Raw genomic sequence first — 7517 nt, forward strand, 5'->3', positions numbered from 1 at the left:
AAATTGTCTGGCTTTTAAAAATGATTATTTCACACACTGCTAAATGGACTTTGTCAGAGGGATGCACTAATAATAATAATAATAATAATTATTATTATTATTTTATTATTATTATTATTTGTGAGACATTGTGAGGTAAACTGTCTGCAGCTGAGTTACAGGTAAATAAGATAATTCTTTAACTAGTGCAAACATAAATTTGTCTTATTTTTGGGTGGATATTTTAGGGGAGAAATCTCAAATATTAAAGTACCCAGCTAACAAAGTAAAGTTCCCAAAATGTTATAAGAACATTTATCAAGTGTTATAGGTGCCTTGACACTTGCACGAATTTGATCCATGCACTGGCACAGTTTACAAGGGTAAACACATAAACTCTTGTAAACTGTGCTCGGCTGCGGGTAAGTGTGCAAAGAAAATTTTGAAATGTTCAAAATCTCTGGCACACATTAATTATGTGAACTACATGTGAACATAGCACAAACAATTCAAAAACACTGTGTGTCACTACGAGTCATTGTGTCAGCGCAGCGCATCAGCGCAGCTCATCACAGTGCAGCTCATCTGAACAATTATGACAAGATGTTAAATCTATAATAAACATCATTTTACAGATACTCATAAATAGGGATGGCATTGATGATATTTTATCGATATCGATGCCATTATCGATTCTGCTTATCGATCCGATTCCTTATCGATTCCCTTATCAATACCTCTTGTGAATTTTTTGTGTAGTAAAAGTAGACATTAGAGGTTTTCTATGTCAACAACATTTTATTGAGTCTTAAAAGTAAATAAATATGAAATTGGTCACTGGATCCTTGATCTCTGGGTATAAATAAAAATAAATAAAATCTGTAGTTTTTGTGAAAAGCATTTCCTTTCAGACATTTTGGCATGAATGTCTCTCCATACCTCTGAGCTGAGCTCAGCTGGCTGCTGCAAGTCAGCACAGGACGTCTCATTTTGGGAGGAAAAAAACCTTTTGATCGATTGCAGTTTGTTTGTATTACAACGTTTGGAAAGAGGTGTCAATTAATTTAAATGGTGTTTCGCTTTGAATTAATTAATTCCGACTGGACTCTATCGTTCTAACTTGACTCGGCAGAGAGCTGCGCAGTGTTTGGAGCTGTGTGAACAGAACAGTGGATGATTCTCGATTCTTTCTCGCAACAAGACAGGAGTCCCAGTTAGTGACTTTAATCCGCACAAAAGTGACTCACAATTGACATATTCAGGGATGAAAGTGGTGAAAAACAAAAAAAGCTGTAACCCAAAATTATCCCCCAACACCACCCATACGAAAATGTTTGAATTTTAGAAGCTCTGAAATGCAATCTGGGACTATTCCAGACAATAAACTGCAGTGAGTGCAGCATCCATTTTGGTAAGAAAAAAAACCCAACTTTCCTTATTCAAATTAATTCCAGTAGTATTCTGCTCTTAGGATGCAGCAGTTTTCTATCTTGGCAGATAGTTCTGGAGGAAATCACTGAAGAAATTAACAAATTGAAAATATGTTTTGACCAAAACAAATTGTCATTCAGCTTAAATAAAACAGGTATGAAGAGTCACTAGGTGTTCACAGGAAACAGTTATTTATTTCTATATTTATTTATTTATTTATTTGTGTTCATTGTTAGTTGGTTTTATATTTTTTGTTGTGTTTTTAATCAGGTTCTTTTTGTCTCTTTCTTTAAAATTGTATTATAGCATTATTCGTTCTTATTACTATTATTGTTGTTGTTGCTATTATTATTATTATTAATATATAAACAAAAATAAATTTAAAATATATTACAATTTGTAATACATTTGACTCTTTTACGACAACAAACGCTGAGCCATTAATTATTACACAGAAAACAAATGCACACAAACGTGCTGAGATGCGAACAGCTTAATGCTAACTTTAACATTGAAAATGCCATAGACCTGCTAATGCATTAGCATCAGTCCCGTTTTTAAATTATAAAATACATCTATCAACTGTTTCAGAAGACCATAACAGGTCGGTTTAACATAAAAAGGTAAATATTACAGACATATGCTCTTTGGGGTTTTAGCGGGGAAAAATGAAGATAAAGGGTTAGGGTTAGGGTTTAAAATAGGGTTAAGGTTAGGGTTAGGGTTAGGGTTAGAACAAAGAACCAACAAAGCAGCAGGTCAGATCAATGCTTCATTGCTTCAAGCTTCAAAGAAGTGCCGCGCTGCAGAAACAGTTGATTACAGACCCTGCAGGGGTTCTGTAATCAACGTAGAGATATGATCATTTTCCCGACAAACACCCCAAAAACAACGGCCACTCTGAAGGACCGATAAGGGAATTGTTACGCAAAAAGGCTATTGATGTCAGTGGATCGAATCATTTCTTAACGATACCCGAAAAGAACCGGTTCTCGATACCCAACCCTACTCATAAAAAGGAATGAAAATGCAGTTTTACCAAGCCATTGCAATATAAATATTATAAATGATTACCTTAGAGATGATTCTAAATGCGTTCTCCACATCATGAAGCGCAAGTGAACAGCTGGAGCTGTCGAAAATTCCTCTGTGATTCCGGAGCGATTAGAGGTGGTTGCATCAGCCAAGTTCTGAGAGTAAATGTTTAATCCGCTACAAAATAATTATTTTATATAACGCAGCATCCAGCGGGTTGCATTGGCATGACAAATTAAACGGCAGTGCTGGGATTAAATGCATGCAAGTGTCAATGTGCCTTTAAAACCCTCTCACACTAGTCCTGCTTCGAGTTGCATCCAGTTGTTCCTTCACCACCTACTTGAATATCGTCTCTGTGTTAAAGCTGAAAAATGTGCATTTCATCAAGACTCCATCTCCTTCCTCGGATTTATCTTTTAGAAAAATCAGGTTAAACCAGACCCGCCCAAAGTCACTGACTGGCCTACACCCACTAATGCCAAACAACATCTGCAGATTTTAGGATTTGCCAACTTCTACCACCATTTCATCCATCATTTCAGTCAGGTCTCTGCTCCACTCACCAAACTCACCATGCATAAAACACCATTCCTGACTTAGACTTTGAACTGGTGCGGGCCAGGGGAATCCGATTGTTTAAATAAAACAAAGCATCTTGCCTTTCAAACACTCAAACACCAATTTTCCACAGCACCCATTCTCATCCAGCCAGACCCCGACCTCCAGTTCATCATGGAGGTCAATGCCTCTGACATCGGGATCAAAGCCATTCTGTCTCAGCGGGCTGAAGGTGACCAACATCTCCACCCATGTGCATTCAACGGCGTTAACGATTGTCACCTAGTTTCTGCTTAAAACATCACTCAGTCACAATCTATCTCAGCGACAGAAGCAGTTCCACTGAGTGCGCACGCACATGCAAAGACAAATTATGTGTGCGCAAAGATAATTTACGCAAGAGCAGTTAATATCTACACATGTGAAATAATATAATACGCCCGAACGCATTTTTTACATGTGTGTGGTTTTGCCGCTGAACTGATGCCATACCAATGCTGACTTTGAACATATGGCGTGAGTCCGGTCTATATGTTGGTTGTACTCCGATGTCCAGTACCAGCAGGACCTGTGCAGTGGGAGGACAAAACGCTGGCTCCCACTCCGGTCTCGTGTTTGCCATCCAGACGTTTGGATATCGGGCAGTCTTCAGTGACGCATTGATGTGTAAAGCCCTTTGAGCATCTGATGCAGATGGAAAAGCGCAATATAAATGCAATCCATTTTACCATATACCATATTGTGCAGGTGTGGACAAGACAGTCTGGACGGGAAACCGCCCACAATCTACACACGTATTTTCCTGCATCCAGATAATAGCCATTTTTGCCGTGTCAGTCTGGTTCCTGCGCATTCTTACTATGTGTGACGGGGGTCTTAAGACTGAACCTTCTGGCCGGGTCTTTTGTTTCTGCCCTCTTTGCTGGCATTGGAGTCGAGATCTTCTGCTTTTCCTCACTACAGCTGTGGTTGTGGAGTTCAGCAGTTGTGGCGAGCCAAGCCTCGTGGGTGAAAAAAAACCTGTTTGTATGGACTGTGCCTTTCTTCTCGAATATGGTAGAACTGATAATTGCAAGCATTAAAGGATGTGTTATGGACCACTCCTTATAATTTTATTTTTTCACGTTCATGAAAACTGATTGTTGAAGGTACTTTTGTGAAAGACTCTTTTCATTGATGTGTAGTGAACTGATGTGAAATTTGAAGTAATACACAGCTATTCTTTCCCCTTTGAGGGGGCTTTCATTTGATTTAAAGAAGTATTTCTTTGTCTTTTTTTGAGTTAATAAAGTGTCTTAAATACACCAGGGTTCAGTTCAATAACCACAGTGTAGGTTAAAGTATTTTCCAGTACTACTGTAATAAAGGCTCTGCCCTTCATTGTAGTCACGTGAGGTTAAGTTCAGGGTCTCACATTAGCAACTGAGTTCTGATTTCCCTGGGTTTTTCTGATGTGTAGCACAATACAGACAAGTAGTCCAGCGAAATAAGTGTCTTTCACCTCCTCCAGCTGATGTTCTCAGCACTGAGTTAATGACAAAACTCACTCCCTCACTCTCCTTATTTGTACATGTCTGTGTTTATGAATATCAGCTGGAGTAAAGCCTACTGAAGGACATACTGGAGTCTGGTGTCTTCATCCCTGTGTTCTGACCGACACACCATTTTGTCAGCAGTTAGCCTCTAAACAAACTAGCACTCTGCTATCATAACCTCAGCAACATTTTGGTCCTTCAATCCAGAGAATTGTATTATAAATGGACCCAGGGGAAGAGATGTATACTGCTGTGAGCCCTAAGAGACAAACCCGGCCTTCTCCTAGACGCCAGGATGACGTGGATTATGTGGGATATCAGCAACAAGATTTGCCACCTCCAAGTATACAACCCCTGGCAAAAATTATGGAATCAACGGCCTCGGAGGATGTTCATTCAGTTGTTTAATTTTGTAGAAAAAAGCAGATCACAGACATGACACAAAACTAAAGTCATTTCAAATGGCAACTTTCTGGCTTTAAGAAACACTATAAGAAATCAGGAAAAAAAAAATTGTGGCAGTCAGTAACGGTTACTTTTTTAGACCAAGCAGAGGAAAAAAAATATGGAATCACTCAATTCTGAGGAAAAAAGTATGGAATCATGAAAAACAAAAGAACGCTTCAACACATCACTAGTATTTTGTTGCACCACCTCTGGCTTTTATAACAGCTTGCAGTCTCTGAGGCATGGACTTAATGAGTGACAAACAGTACTCTTCATCAATCTGGCTGCAACTTTCTCTGATTGCTGTTGCCAGATCAGCTTTGCAGGTTGGGGCCTTGTCATGGACCATTTTCTTCAACTTCCACCAAAGATTTTCAATTGGATTAAGATCCGGACTATTTGCAGGCCATGACATTGACCCTATGTGTCTTTTTGCAAGGAATGTTTTCACAGTTTTTGCTCTATGGCAAGATGCATTATCATCTTGAAAAATGATTTCATCATCCCCAAACATCCTTTTAATTGATGGGATAAGAAAAGTGTCCAAAATATCAACGTAAACTTGTGCATTTATTGATGATGTAATGACAACTATCTCCCCAGTGCCTTTACCTGACATGCAGCCCCATATCATCAATGACTGTGGAAATTTACATGTTCTCTTCAGGCAGTCATCTTTATAAATCTCATTGGAACGGCACCAAACAAAAGTTCCAGCATCATCACCTTGCCCAATGCAGATTCGAGATTCATCACTGAATATGACTTTCATCCAGTCATCCACAGTCCACGATTACTTTTCCTTAGCCCATTGTAACCTTGTTTTTTTCTGTTTAGGTGTTAATGATGGCTTTCGTTTAGCTTTTCTGTATGTAAATCCCATTTCCTTTAGGCGGTTTCTTACAGTTGGGTCACAGACGTTGACTCCAGTTTCCTCCCATTCATTCCTCATTTGTTTTGTTGTGCATTTTCGATTTTTGAGACATATTGCTTTAAGTTTTCTGTCTTGACGCTTTGATGTCTTCCTTGGTCTACCAGTATGTTTGCCTTTAACAACCTTCCCATGTTGTTTGCATTTGGTCCAGAGTTTAGACACAGCTGACTGTGAACAACCAACATCTTTTGCAACATTGCGTGATGATTTACCCTCTTTTAAGAGTTTGATAATCCTCTCCTTTATTTCAATTGACATCTCTCGTGTTGGAGCCATGATTCATGTCAGTCCACTTGGTGCAACAGCTCTCCAAGGTGTGATCACTCCTTTTTAGATGCAGACTAACGAGCAGATCTGATTTGATGCAGGTGTTAGTTTTGGGGATGAAAATTTACAGGGTGATTCCATAATTTATTCCTCATTATTGAGTGAGTCCATATTTTTTTTTGTTTTTTTCCCTCTGCTTGGTCTAAAAAAGTAACCGTTACTGACTGCCACAATTATTTTTCCTGATTTCTTATAGTGTTTCTTAAAGCCAGAAAGTTGCCATTTCAAATGACTTTAGTTTTGTGTCATGTATGTGATCTGCTTTTTTTCTACAAAATTAAACAACTGAATGAACATCCTCTGAGGCCGGTGATTCCATAATTATTGCCAGGGGTTGTAGTAAGAGCACCACCACCCCCTCAGGCGTATCCAGTCCAAGTGACCCCCTTACAGACATCTCTCTCCCGGCACTACTATGGAAATGTTGCTCACTCCGAGATCCCTCAGCGAGCCTCAAGTCACCTCCAAAGAACCATGTGGAATGGGACAACCTGCCACCACCTCCTCTTACAGCCCCGTACCAGGTCAGTTCCTAATGCCCACTTCTCCCAAGGGATCAGAGTAATACAGGAGGAGAATGTGAAATTGCACCAATCACTGCAGAGGATCCAGGAAGGCATAAAGGAACTGAACGAGGTCCGAACTGAGATCAAGGAATTAATAGACATTGCCCGCTCCTTGAAAACAGAAAGAGCCCAAACCCATAACCCCTCCCTCTCCAATTACAGAGAAACTCTCAGGTGCTGTAGCTCCTATTAACTACGCTGTAAAGACAGACCCTCTTGAGGAAAATTATTGGCCTTCTCCACCATGGCCTGAACCTGAGCCAGACCTGCAAAGTAATATACAGGCCCTCAAGATCAAAGGAGCTAGTAGTTAGCCTCTAAATGAACTAGCACCCTGCTATCATAGCCTCAGTAACAACTACCTAATAAAGTTGGCTCTTAAATAATTCAAAGGTGATCCAGGAAAAAAACCCACTGTTAAATTTAGATTTAAAACGCTACCTCATCTCACTTGGTGAGTGTTTTTGTTTTTTTTTCCCTTCAGAGACCAATTGTAGTGATTCCTCTTGTTGTTGAATTGACTAAATGTATTATTATAATTATTATTATAATTATTATTATTATTATTATTGTTGTTGTTGTTATTATGTTATTCTATCTTATGTTCCTTACCTAACTAATACACCAGTGTTCAAAACCTACCTGTTGTCCATGAGTCTCACTTCAATTGCTGCTTGATTTTCAGTGTAAATACTCAATTCT

At 39.2% G+C, this 7517-nt stretch overlaps 1 long non-coding RNA gene across 1 annotated transcript; it reads right to left on the minus strand.

Moving 5' to 3' along the window:
* Positions 1 to 4279: 4279 nt before the first annotated feature.
* On the minus strand, positions 4280 to 7237 carry LOC117509787. The gene is made up of 2 exons (XR_004560521.1): positions 7175 to 7237; positions 4280 to 4362 (listed from the first exon to the last, which is right to left on the minus strand). It is a non-coding gene; the product is annotated as an uncharacterized LOC117509787 (long non-coding RNA).
* Positions 7238 to 7517: the final 280 nt, after the last annotated feature.

The sequence above is a fragment of the Thalassophryne amazonica genome, chromosome 5 (genome assembly GCF_902500255.1).
Source record: "Thalassophryne amazonica chromosome 5, fThaAma1.1, whole genome shotgun sequence".
Taxonomy (NCBI): domain Eukaryota; kingdom Metazoa; phylum Chordata; class Actinopteri; order Batrachoidiformes; family Batrachoididae; genus Thalassophryne; species Thalassophryne amazonica.